Below are 14,803 nucleotides of genomic sequence, written 5' to 3' on the forward strand. Positions count from 1 at the left end.
GAGAATGTGGATCTTTTGAAGGAGAAAAGAGACATCGTATCCCAAGTCGAGAGATTTCTTTCCTGGATGGAGTCAATTTGGAATGGTTACTTGGTACAGTATGTGGATAGCATTTTTTGAAATGCATGTATAGTAATCATTTTAGAGTAATACTTACATGTTTAAAATGCTATGTTCGTGTGCTCCATTTATTATCTTGCTAGCTACTTGAAAGATTGTAATTTTGGTGTGTTTGGAAATGTTTATATCTTTTCAAGACAGTACTATAACTGTTATTATGTAAGCCATATACATGATGAAAGGTTTTTTTTCATTAGCAGTTGACAACCATATGTGACCTGCTTTTTACCAGTTTGGTGAGGAGTGGTATGGCTGTAGGGGAGGTGGAGGCCATAGGTAAATCTTATGGGTATATTTAACTCATTTTAAATATGCCCCTAAGCTTTACTCTGCAGGTCGCAACACTTTGTAATGCAATGTTGAATTTTGTTTCTACAGCTGCTAATTTAGTTTTTTCTTAAGTTTATTTTTTTGTTGTAAAAATGTTGTGTACTTCCTGATTCTTTTTGTGTACAAGATGTTTTGCAGGATATCACCTCCATAGATAGATCACCTCCATATTTTCGCTTTTCACTGCACCATATGTGACCTGCTTTTTACCAGTTTGGTGAGGAGTGGTATGGCTGTAGGGGAGGTGGAGGCCATAGGTAAATCTTATGGGTATATTTAACTCATTTTAAATATGCCCCTAAGCTTTACTCTGCAGGTCGCAACACTTTGTAATGCAATGTTGAATTTTGGAATTTTGTTTCTACAGCTGCTAATTTAGTTTTTTCTTAAGTTTTTTTTGTGGGGTAAAAATGTTGTGTACTTTATGATTCTTTTTGTGTACAAGATGTTTTGCAGGATATCACCTCCATAGATGTGGAAAATGTAAACGGTTCAGTAGGCGAACATTTGGAATGACGCTTCTGGAAAAAGTGACAACAGCAATGTATGCATGCAAGAAAGTGCAAATAAATGGATTGTACTGTTGGAGTAACCAGATGGAGAATCTGGATATTTTGGAGGTGAAAAGAGACATTTTATCCCAAGTCGAGACATTTTTTTCCTGGATGGAGCTTCTGGAAACAGTAACAACAGCACTGCATGCATGCAAGAAAGTGCAAATAAATGGATAGCACTGTTGGAGTTACCTCATCGAGAATGTGAATCTTTTGGAGGAGAAAAGAGACATCGTATCCCAAGTCGAGAGCTTGATGGAGGGCTGCTTGGGGCTCAATGCGGTCGGCCTGTCGCAACCTCTGCACCCCCTATTGCTACGCCACTGAGGCCGGTTGCACACATGGCAAAAACGCTTGAAGGAAAAAACGCATGCAAACAATGCATATGCGTTTTCGATGCGTATTTACAGTAAGCATTCTGCAAAGTGCAGTGTTGCCTAACATGGTAAAGCATATGCGTTGCGTTTTACATGCTTTTTATGCAGCATTTTCAAATAAAAATTAAAGATCTCTGATGTGTTCCGCTTTCTGCTGTCTTCCAAATGATTTGCATATACTTTAAAAAAATGCAAACACGTACGTGATCCGCAAATGCATACAAACACACGCAGTAAGCATGAAAAATGCACCTGCGTATAAAAAACGCAGAACCCAAGCACACCAAAAACACAGTAAAAACACATTACCCTAACACAAACACACCTGCGGAAAACTCCAAAAGAAAACGCTATGTTATATGTGAAGCTAACCTGAAGGTAACAATGCTACAACAAATACAACCCTCTGCAAAACCTGTGAGCCTTTTAGATGGTAAAGACATGCACAAAAACAGTTTAAAAAATGATATACAATGTGTTTGATTACGTACCTCAATCAGCATTCTTTTCATAGCTGGCGGAATCCTGGGAGGCATCTCTCACTCTCAGTCAGTTGTCACCACACCAGTTCTCAGACTTCACTGCTGCCTGACTGTCTTTGTTGGTGCTGTAGCACGTGTAGACTCTTCCTTATGAGTTTGCTCAACTTCCTGTTGTTTTTGTTTACATTAGCCAATCAGAAGCTGGATTCGCGTTAGGCAGACAAACGCAAACATTTTTCGCATACGAACGTTTTTCGCGTTAAATAATGTAAAAACTAAGCATGCGCAGTTCAATGGTGTATTGGCAAGAATGTTTCTACGCATACAGCAAGCTTTTCCGCAATAATTACACTTCAGGGGCGCATGCGCATAAACGTGATTAATGCGAGTATTTAAATGCAACTATCGCGTAACTACACTTACAAACATCTGCATTCAAGGCAAATGTAAATTCGCGATACCCGCCGTAATGCGACATACCACGCGCAAATTAACGCAAAAATATTCTGTGAATTTTTCGCTTGTCAAAGCGAAAATTGTGCTTTTTTCGGCGATATTTAGGCAAAAAGAATATTTGTATTTTCGCTCATCACTGCACCATATGTGACTGGCTTTTTACCAGTTTGGTGAGGAGTGGTATGGCTGTAGGGGAGGTGGAGGCCATAGGTAAAACTTATGGGTATATTTAACTCATTCTAAGTATGCCACTAAGTTTTACTCTGCAGGTCACAACACTTTGTAATGCAATGTTGAATTTTTTTTCTACAGCTGCTAATTTAGCTTTCTCTTAAGTTTTTTTTTTTGTGGGGTAAAAATGTTGTGTACTTCATGATTCTTTTTGTGTACAAGATGTTTTGCAGGATATCACCTCCATAGATGTGGAAAATGTAAACGGTTCAGTAGGCGAACATTTGGAATGACGCTTCTGGAAAAAGTGACAACAGCACCGCATGCATGCAAGAAAGTGTAAATGAAAGGATAGCACTATTGGAGATTCCAGATGGAAAATGTGGATCTTTTGGAGAAGAAAAGAGACATCGTATTCCAAGTCGAGAGATTTCTTTCCTGGATGGAGATTCAGGAAAAATTAACAACAGCACTGCCTGCATGCAAGAAAGTGCAAATAAATGGATAGCACTGTTGTAGATACCAGAGCGAGAATGTGGATCTTTTGAAGGAGAAAAGAGACATCGTATCCCAAGTCGAGAGATTTCTTTCCTGGATGGAGTCAATTTGGAATGGTTACTTGGTACAGTATGTGGATAGCATTTTTTAAAATGCATGTATAGTAAGCATTTTAGAGTAATACTTACATGTTTAAAATGCTATGTTAGTGTGCTCCATTTATTATCTTGCTAGCTACTTGAAAGATTGTAATTTTGGTGTGTTTGGAAATGTTTATATCTTTTCAAGACAGTACTATAACTGTTATTATGTAAGCCATATACATGATGAAAGGTTTTTTTTCATTAGCAGTTGACAACCATATGTGACCTGCTTTTTACCAGTTTGGTGAGGAGTGGTATGGCTGTAGGGGAGGTGGAGGCCATAGGTAAATCTTATGGGTATATTTAACTCATTTTAAATATGCCCCTAAGCTTTACTCTGCAGGTCGCAACACTTTGTAATGCAATGTTGAATTTTGTTTCTACAGCTGCTAATTTAGTTTTTTCTTAAGTTTATTTTTTGTTGTAAAAATGTTGTGTACTTCCTGATTCTTTTTGTGTACAAGATGTTTTGCAGGATATCGCCTCCATAGATGTGGAAAATGTCAATGGTTCAGTAGGCGAACATTTGGAATGACGCTTCTGGAAAAAGTGACAACAGCACTGCATGCATGCAAGAATGTGTAAATGAAAGGATAGCACTGTTGGAGATACCAGATGGAGAATGTGGATCTTTTGGAGAAGAAAAGACACATCGTATCCCAAGTCGAGAGATTTTTTTCCTAGATGGAGCTTCTGGAAAAAGTAACAACAGCACCGCATGCATTCAAGAAAGTGCAAATAAATGGATAGCACTGTTGGAGATACCAGATAGAGAAAGTGGATCTTTTGAAGGAGAAAAGAGACATCGTATCCCAAGTCGAGAGATTTCTTTCCTGGATGGAGTCAATTTGGAATGGTTACTTGGTACAGTATGTGGATAGCATTTTTTGAAATGCATGTATAGTAAGCATTTTAGAGTAATACTTACATGTTTAAAATGCTATGTTAGTGTGCTCCATTTATTATCTTGCTAGCTACTTGAAAGATTGTAATTTTGGTGTGTTTGGAAATGTTTATATCTTTTCAGGACAGTACTATACCTGTTATTATGTAAGCCATATACATGATGAAAGTTTTTTTTTCATTAGCAGTTGACAACCATATGTGACCTGCTTTTTACCAGTTTGGTGAGGAGTGGTATGGCTGTAGGGGAGGTGGAGGCCATAGGTAAATCTTATGGGTATATTTAACTCATTTTAAATATGCCCCTAAGCTTTACTCTGCAGGTCGCAACACTTTGTAATGCAATGTTGCATTTTGGAATTTTGTTTCTACAGCTGCTAATTTAGTTTTTTCTTAAGTTTTTTTTTTGTGGGGTAAAAATGTTGTGTACTTCATGATTCTTTTTGTGTACAAGATGTTTTGCAGGATATCGCCTCCATAGATGTGGAAAATGTAAACGGTTCAGTAGGCGAACATTTGGAATGACGCTTCTGGAAAAAGTGACAACAGCACTGCATGCATGCAAGAAAGTGCAAATAAATGGATTGTACTGTTGGAGTAACCAGATGGAGAATCTGGATATTTTGGAGGAGAAAAGAGACATCGTATCCCAAGTCGAGACATTTTTTTCCTGGATGGAGCTTCTGGAAACAGTAACAACAGCACTGCATGCATGCAAGAAAGTGCAAATAAATGGATAGCACTGTTGGAGTTACCACATGGAGAATGTGAATCTTTTGGAGGAGAAAAGAGACATCGTATCCCAAGTCGAGAGCTTGATGGAGGGCCGCTTGGGGCTCATCTCGACCAAGGGCCGCGATGCGGTCGGCCTGTCGCAACCTCTGCACCCCCTATTGCTACACCACTGAGGCCGGTTGCACACATGGCAAAAACGCTTGAAGGAAAAAACGCATGTAAACATCGCTTATGCGTTTTCGATGCGTATTTACAGTAAGCATTCTGCAAAGTGCAGTGTTGCCTAACATGGTAAAGCATATGCGTTGCGTTTTACATGCTTTCTATGCAGCGTTTTCAAATAAAGATTAAAGATCTCTGATGTGTTTCCGCTTTCTGCTGTCTTCCAAATGATTTGCATATACTTAAAAAAAATGCAAACACGTACGTGATCTGCAAATGCATACAAACACACGCAGTAAGCATGAAAAACGCACCTGCGTATAAAAAACGCAAAACCCAAACACACCAAAAACACAGTAAAAACACATTACCCTAACACAAAGGCACCTGCGGAAAACTCCAAAAGAAAACGCTATGTTATATGTGAAGCTAACCTGAAGGTAACAATGCTACAACAAATACAACCCTCTGCAAAACCTGTGAGCCTTTTAGATGGTAAAGACATGCACAAAAACAGTTTAAAAAATGATATACAATGTGTTTGATTACGTACCTCAATCAGCATTCTTTTCATAGCTGGCGGAATCCTGGGAGGCATCTCTCACTCTCAGTCAGTTGTCACCACACCAGTTCTCAGACTTCACTGCTGCCTGACTGTCTTTGTTGGTGCTGTAGCACGTGTAGACTCTTCCTTATGAGTTTGCTCAACTTCCTGTTGTTTTTGTTTACATTAGCCAATCAGAAGCTGGATTCGCGTTAGGCAGACAAACGCAAACATTTTTCGCATACGAACGTTTTTCGCGTTAAATAATGTAAAAACTAAGCATGCGCAGTTCAATGGTGTATTGGCAAGAATGTTTCTACGCATACAGCAAGCTTTTCCGCAATAATTACACTTCAGGGGCGCATGCGCATAAACGTGATTAATGCGAGTATTTAAATGCAACTATCGCGTAACTACACTTACAAACATCTGCATTCAAGGGAAATGTAAATTCGCGATACCCGCCGTAATGCGACATACCACGCGCAAATTAACGCAAAAATATTCTGTGAATTTTTCGCTTGTCAAAGCGAAAATTGTGCTTTTTTCGGCGATATTTAGGCAAAAAGAATATTTGTATTTTCGCTCATCACTGCACCATATGTGACTGGCTTTTTACCAGTTTGGTGAGGAGTGGTATGGCTGTAGGGGAGGTGGAGGCCATAGGTAAAACTTATGGGTATATTTAACTCATTCTAAGTATGCCACTAAGTTTTACTCTGCAGGTCACAACACTTTGTAATGCAATGTTGAATTTTTTTTCTACAGCTGCTAATTTAGCTTTTTCTTAAGTTTTTTTTTTTGTGGGGTAAAAATGTTGTGTACTTCATGATTCTTTTTGTGTACAAGATGTTTTGCAGGATATCACCTCCATAGATGTGGAAAATGTAAACGGTTCAGTAGGCGAACATTTGGAATGACGCTTCTGGAAAAAGTGACAACAGCACCGCATGCATGCAAGAAAGTGTAAATGAAAGGATAGCACTATTGGAGATTCCAGATGGAAAATGTGGATCTTTTGGAGAAGAAAAGAGACATCGTATTCCAAGTCGAGAGATTTCTTTCCTGGATGGAGATTCAGGAAAAATTAACAACAGCACCGCCTGCATGCAAGAAAGTGCAAATAAATGGATAGCACTGTTGTAGATACCAGAGCGAGAATGTGGATCTTTTGAAGGAGAAAAGAGACATCGTATCCCAAGTCGAGAGATTTCTTTCCTGGATGGAGTCAATTTGGAATGGTTACTTGGTACAGTATGTGGATAGCATTTTTTAAAATGCATGTATAGTAAGCATTTTAGAGTAATACTTACATGTTTAAAATGCTATGTTAGTGTGCTCCATTTATTATCTTGCTAGCTACTTGAAAGATTGTAATTTTGGTGTGTTTGGAAATGTTTATATCTTTTCAAGACAGTACTATAACTGTTATTATGTAAGCCATATACATGATGAAAGGTTTTTTTTCATTAGCAGTTGACAACCATATGTGACCTGCTTTTTACCAGTTTGGTGAGGAGTGGTATGGCTGTAGGGGAGGTGGAGGCCATAGGTAAATCTTATGGGTATATTTAACTCATTTTAAATATGCCCCTAAGCTTTACTCTGCAGGTCGCAACACTTTGTAATGCAATGTTGCATTTTGGAATTTTGTTTCTACAGCTGCTAATTTAGTTTTTTCTTAAGTTTTTTTTTGTGGGGTAAAAATGTTGTGTACTTCATGATTCTTTTTGTGTACAAGATGTTTTGCAGGATATCGCCTCCATAGATGTGGAAAATGTAAACGGTTCAGTAGGCGAACATTTGGAATGACGCTTCTGGAAAAAGTGACAACAGCACTGCATGCATGCAAGAAAGTGCAAATAAATGGATTGTACTGTTGGAGTAACCAGATGGAGAATCTGGATATTTTGGAGGAGAAAAGAGACATCGTATCCCAAGTCGAGACATTTTTTTCCTGGATGGAGCTTCTGGAAACAGTAACAACAGCACTGCATGCATGCAAGAAAGTGCAAATAAATGGATAGCACTGTTGGAGTTACCACATGGAGAATGTGAATCTTTTGGAGGAGAAAAGAGACATCGTATCCCAAGTCGAGAGCTTGATGGAGGGCCGCTTGGGGCTCATCTCGACCAAGGGCCGCGATGCGGTCGGCCTGTCGCAACCTCTGCACCCCCTATTGCTACACCACTGAGGCCGGTTGCACACATGGCAAAAACGCTTGAAGGAAAAAACGCATGTAAACATCGCTTATGCGTTTTCGATGCGTATTTACAGTAAGCATTCTGCAAAGTGCAGTGTTGCCTAACATGGTAAAGCATATGCGTTGCGTTTTACATGCTTTCTATGCAGCGTTTTCAAATAAAGATTAAAGATCTCTGATGTGTTTCCGCGTTCTGCTGTCTTCCAAATGATTTGCATATACTTAAAAAAAATGCAAACACGTACGTGATCTGCAAATGCATACAAACACACGCAGTAAGCATGAAAAACGCACCTGCGTATAAAAAACGCAAAACCCAAACACACCAAAAACACAGTAAAAACACATTACCCTAACACAAAGGCACCTGCGGAAAACTCCAAAAGAAAACGCTATGTTATATGTGAAGCTAACCTGAAGGTAACAATGCTACAACAAATACAACCCTCTGCAAAACCTGTGAGCCTTTTAGATGGTAAAGACATGCACAAAAACAGTTTAAAAAATGATATACAATGTGTTTGATTACGTACCTCAATCAGCATTCTTTTCATAGCTGGCGGAATCCTGGGAGGCATCTCTCACTCTCAGTCAGTTGTCACCACACCAGTTCTCAGACTTCACTGCTGCCTGACTGTCTTTGTTGGTGCTGTAGCACGTGTAGACTCTTCCTTATGAGTTTGCTCAACTTCCTGTTGTTTTTGTTTACATTAGCCAATCAGAAGCTGGATTCGCGTTAGGCAGACAAACGCAAACATTTTTCGCATACGAACGTTTTTCGCGTTAAATAATGTAAAAACTAAGCATGCGCAGTTCAATGGTGTATTGGCAAGAATGTTTCTACGCATACAGCAAGCTTTTCCGCAATAATTACACTTCAGGGGCGCATGCGCATAAACGTGATTAATGCGAGTATTTAAATGCAACTATCGCGTAACTACACTTACAAACATCTGCATTCAAGGCAAATGTAAATTCGCGATACCCGCCGTAATGCGACATACCACGCGCAAATTAACGCAAAAATATTCTGTGAATTTTTCGCTTGTCAAAGCGAAAATTGTGCTTTTTTCGGCGATATTTAGGCAAAAAGAATATTTGTATTTTCGCTCATCACTGCACCATATGTGACTGGCTTTTTACCAGTTTGGTGAGGAGTGGTATGGCTGTAGGGGAGGTGGAGGCCATAGGTAAAACTTATGGGTATATTTAACTCATTCTAAGTATGCCACTAAGTTTTACTCTGCAGGTCACAACACTTTGTAATGCAATGTTGAATTTTTTTTCTACAGCTGCTAATTTAGCTTTTTCTTAAGTTTTTTTTTTTTTGTGGGGTAAAAATGTTGTGTACTTCATGATTCTTTTTGTGTACAAGATGTTTTGCAGGATATCACCTCCATAGATGTGGAAAATGTAAACGGTTCAGTAGGCGAACATTTGGAATGACGCTTCTGGAAAAAGTGACAACAGCACCGCATGCATGCAAGAAAGTGTAAATGAAAGGATAGCACTATTGGAGATTCCAGATGGAAAATGTGGATCTTTTGGAGAAGAAAAGAGACATCGTATTCCAAGTCGAGAGATTTCTTTCCTGGATGGAGATTCAGGAAAAATTAACAACAGCACTGCCTGCATGCAAGAAAGTGCAAATAAATGGATAGCACTGTTGTAGATACCAGAGCGAGAATGTGGATCTTTTGAAGGAGAGAAGAGACATCGTATCCCAAGTCGAGAGATTTCTTTCCTGGATGGAGTCAATTTGGAATGGTTACTTGGTACAGTATGTGGATAGCATTTTTTAAAATGCATGTATAGTAAGCATTTTAGAGTAATACTTACATGTTTAAAATGCTATGTTAGTGTGCTCCATTTATTATCTTGCTAGCTACTTGAAAGATTGTAATTTTGGTGTGTTTGGAAATGTTTATATCTTTTCAAGACAGTACTATAACTGTTATTATGTAAGCCATATACATGATGAAAGGTTTTTTTTCATTAGCAGTTGACAACCATATGTGACCTGCTTTTTACCAGTTTGGTGAGGAGTGGTATGGCTGTAGGGGAGGTGGAGGCCATAGGTAAATCTTATGGGTATATTTAACTCATTTTAAATATGCCCCTAAGCTTTACTCTGCAGGTCGCAACACTTTGTAATGCAATGTTGCATTTTGGAATTTTGTTTCTACAGCTGCTAATTTAGTTTTTTCTTAAGTTTTTTTTTGTGGGGTAAAAATGTTGTGTACTTCATGATTCTTTTTGTGTACAAGATGTTTTGCAGGATATCGCCTCCATAGATGTGGAAAATGTAAACGGTTCAGTAGGCGAACATTTGGAATGACGCTTCTGGAAAAAGTGACAACAGCACTGCATGCATGCAAGAAAGTGCAAATAAATGGATTGTACTGTTGGAGTAACCAGATGGAGAATCTGGATATTTTGGAGGAGAAAAGAGACATCGTATCCCAAGTCGAGACATTTTTTTCCTGGATGGAGCTTCTGGAAACAGTAACAACAGCACTGCATGCATGCAAGAAAGTGCAAATAAATGGATAGCACTGTTGGAGTTACCACATGGAGAATGTGAATCTTTTGGAGGAGAAAAGAGACATCGTATCCCAAGTCGAGAGCTTGATGGAGGGCCGCTTGGGGCTCATCTCGACCAAGGGCCGCGATGCGGTCGGCCTGTCGCAACCTCTGCACCCCCTATTGCTACACCACTGAGGCCGGTTGCACACATGGCAAAAACGCTTGAAGGAAAAAACGCATGTAAACATCGCTTATGCGTTTTCGATGCGTATTTACAGTAAGCATTCTGCAAAGTGCAGTGTTGCCTAACATGGTAAAGCATATGCGTTGCGTTTTACATGCTTTCTATGCAGCGTTTTCAAATAAAGATTAAAGATCTCTGATGTGTTTCCGCGTTCTGCTGTCTTCCAAATGATTTGCATATACTTAAAAAAAACGCAAACACGTACGTGATCTGCAAATGCATACAAACACACGCAGTAAGTATGAAAAACGCACCTGCGTATAAAAAACGCAAAACCCAAACACACCAAAAACACAGTAAAAACACATTACCCTAACACAAAGGCACCTGCGGAAAACTCCAAAAGAAAACGCTATGTTATATGTGAAGCTAACCTGAAGGTAACAATGCTACAACAAATACAACCCTCTGCAAAACCTGTGAGCCTTTTAGATGGTAAAGACATGCACAAAAACAGTTTAAAAAATGATATACAATGTGTTTGATTACGTACCTCAATCAGCATTCTTTTCATAGCTGGCGGAATCCTGGGAGGCATCTCTCACTCTCAGTCAGTTGTCACCACACCAGTTCTCAGACTTCACTGCTGCCTGACTGTCTTTGTTGGTGCTGTAGCACGTGTAGACTCTTCCTTATGAGTTTCCTCAACTTCCTGTTGTTTTTGTTTACATTAGCCAATCAGAAGCTGGATTCGCGTTAGGCAGACAAACGCAAACATTTTTCGCATACGAACGTTTTTCGCGTTAAATAATGTAAAAACTAAGCATGCGCAGTTCAATGGTGTATTGGCAAGAATGTTTCTACGCATACAGCAAGCTTTTCCGCAATAATTACACTTCAGGGGCGCATGCGCATAAACGTGATTAATGCGAGTATTTAAATGCAACTATCGCGTAACTACACTTACAAACATCTGCATTCAAGGGAAATGTAAATTCGCGATACCCGCCGTAATGCGACATACCACGCGCAAATTAACGCAAAAATATTCTGTGAATTTTTCCCTTGTCAAAGCGAAAATTGTGCTTTTTTTCGGCGATATTTAGGCAAAAAGAATATTTGTATTTTCGCTCATCACTGCACCATATGTGACTGGCTTTTTACCAGTTTGGTGAGGAGTGGTATGGCTGTAGGGGAGGTGGAGGCCATAGGTAAAACTTATGGGTATATTTAACTCATTCTAAGTATGCCACTAAGTTTTACTCTGCAGGTCACAACACTTTGTAATGCAATGTTGAATTTTTTTTCTACAGCTGCTAATTTAGCTTTTTCTTAAGTTTTTTTTTTTTGTGGGGTAAAAATGTTGTGTACTTTATGATTCTTTTTGTGTACAAGATGTTTTGCAGGATATCACCTCCATAGATGTGGAAAATGTAAACGGTTCAGTAGGCGAACATTTGGAATGACGCTTCTGCAAAAAGTGACAACAGCACCGCATGCATGCAAGAAAGTGTAAATGAAAGGATAGCACTATTGGAGATTCCAGATGGAAAATGTGGATCTTTTGGAGAAGAAAAGAGACATCGTATTCCAAGTCGAGAGATTTCTTTCCTGGATGGAGATTCAGGAAAAATTAACAACAGCACTGCCTGCATGCAAGAAAGTGCAAATAAATGGATAGCACTGTTGTAGATACCAGAGCGAGAATGTGGATCTTTTGAAGGAGAAAAGAGACATCGTATCCCAAGTCGAGAGATTTCTTTCCTGGATGGAGTCAATTTGGAATGGTTACTTGGTACAGTATGTGGATAGCATTTTTTAAAATGCATGTATAGTAAGCATTTTAGAGTAATACTTACATGTTTAAAATGCTATGTTAGTGTGCTCCATTTATTATCTTGCTAGCTACTTGAAAGATTGTAATTTTGGTGTGTTTGGAAATGTTTATATCTTTTCAAGACAGTACTATAACTGTTATTATGTAAGCCATATACATGATGAAAGGTTTTTTTTCATTAGCAGTTGACAACCATATGTGACCTGCTTTTTACCAGTTTGGTGAGGAGTGGTATGGCTGTAGGGGAGGTGGAGGCCATAGGTAAATCTTATGGGTATATTTAACTCATTTTAAATATGCCCCTAAGCTTTACTCTGCAGGTCGCAACACTTTGTAATGCAATGTTGCATTTTGGAATTTTGTTTCTACAGCTGCTAATTTAGTTTTTTCTTAAGTTTTTTTTTGTGGGGTAAAAATGTTGTGTACTTCATGATTCTTTTTGTGTACAAGATGTTTTGCAGGATATCGCCTCCATAGATGTGGAAAATGTAAACGGTTCAGTAGGCGAACATTTGGAATGACGCTTCTGGAAAAAGTGACAACAGCACTGCATGCATGCAAGAAAGTGCAAATAAATGGATTGTACTGTTGGAGTAACCAGATGGAGAATCTGGACATTTTGGAGGAGAAAAGAGACATCGTATCCCAAGTCGAGACATTTTTTTCCTGGATGGAGCTTCTGGAAACAGTAACAACAGCACTGCATGCATGCAAGAACGTGCAAATAAATGGATAGCACTGTTGGAGTTACCACATGGAGAATGTGAATCTTTTGGAGGAGAAAAGAGACATCGTATCCCAAGTCGAGAGCTTGATGGAGGGCCGCTTGGGGCTCATCTCGACCAAGGGCCGCGATGCGGTCGGCCTGTCGCAACCTCTGCACCCCCTATTGCTACACCACTGAGGCCGGTTGCACACATGGCAAAAACGCTTGAAGGAAAAAACGCATGTAAACATCGCTTATGCGTTTTCGATGCGTATTTACAGTAAGCATTCTGCAAAGTGCAGTGTTGCCTAACATGGTAAAGCATATGCGTTGCGTTTTACATGCTTTCTATGCAGCGTTTTCAAATAAAGATTAAAGATCTCTGATGTGTTTCCGCTTTCTGCTGTCTTCCAAATGATTTGCATATACTTAAAAAAAACGCAAACACGTACGTGATCTGCAAATGCATACAAACACACGCAGTAAGCATGAAAAACGCACCTGCGTATAAAAAAGGCAAAACCCAAACACACCAAAAACACAGTAAAAACACATTACCCTAACACAAAGGCACCTGCGGAAAACTCCAAAAGAAAACGCTATGTTATATGTGAAGCTAACCTGAAGGTAACAATGCTACAACAAATACAACCCTCTGCAAAACCTGTGAGCCTTTTAGATGGTAAAGACATGCACAAAAACAGTTTAAAAAATGATATACAATGTGTTTGATTACGTACCTCAATCAGCATTCTTTTCATAGCTGGCGGAATCCTGGGAGGCATCTCTCACTCTCAGTCAGTTGTCACCACACCAGTTCTCAGACTTCACTGCTGCCTGACTGTCTTTGTTGGTGCTGTAGCACGTGTAGACTCTTCCTTATGAGTTTGCTCAACTTCCTGTTGTTTTTGTTTACATTAGCCAATCAGAAGCTGGATTCGCGTTAGGCAGACAAACGCAAACATTTTTCGCATACGAACGTTTTTCGCGTTAAATAATGTAAAAACTAAGCATGCGCAGTTCAATGGTGTATTGGCAAGAATGTTTCTACGCATACAGCAAGCTTTTCCGCAATAATTACACTTCAGGGGCGCATGCGCATAAACGTGATTAATGCGAGTATTTAAATGCAACTATCGCGTAACTACACTTACAAACATCTGCATTCAAGGCAAATGTAAATTCGCGATACCCGCCGTAATGCGACATACCACGCGCAAATTAACGCAAAAATATTCTGTGAATTTTTCGCTTGTCAAAGCGAAAATTGTGCTTTTTTCGGCGATATTTAGGCAAAAAGAATATTTGTATTTTCGCTCATCACTGCACCATATGTGACTGGCTTTTTACCAGTTTGGTGAGGAGTGGTATGGCTGTAGGGGAGGTGGAGGCCATAGGTAAAACTTATGGGTATATTTAACTCATTCTAAGTATGCCACTAAGTTTTACTCTGCAGGTCACAACACTTTGTAATGCAATGTTGAATTTTTTTTTCTACAGCTGCTAATTTAGCTTTTTCTTAAGTTTTTTTTTTTTGTGGGGTAAAAATGTTGTGTACTTCATGATTCTTTTTGTGTACAAAATGTTTTGCAGGATATCACCTCCATAGATGTGGAAAATGTAAACGGTTCAGTAGGCGAACATTTGGAATGACGCTTCTGCAAAAAGTGACAACAGCACCGCATGCATGCAAGAAAGTGTAAATGAAAGGATAGCACTATTGGAGATTCCAGATGGAAAATGTGGATCTTTTGGAGAAGAAAAGAGACATCGTATTCCAAGTCGAGAGATTTCTTTCCTGGATGGAGATTCAGGAAAAATTAACAACAGCACTGCCTGCATGCAAGAAAGTGCAAATAAATGGATAGCAC

This window comes from Hyperolius riggenbachi, chromosome 4 (genome assembly GCF_040937935.1).
Source record: "Hyperolius riggenbachi isolate aHypRig1 chromosome 4, aHypRig1.pri, whole genome shotgun sequence".
NCBI lineage: Eukaryota > Metazoa > Chordata > Amphibia > Anura > Hyperoliidae > Hyperolius > Hyperolius riggenbachi.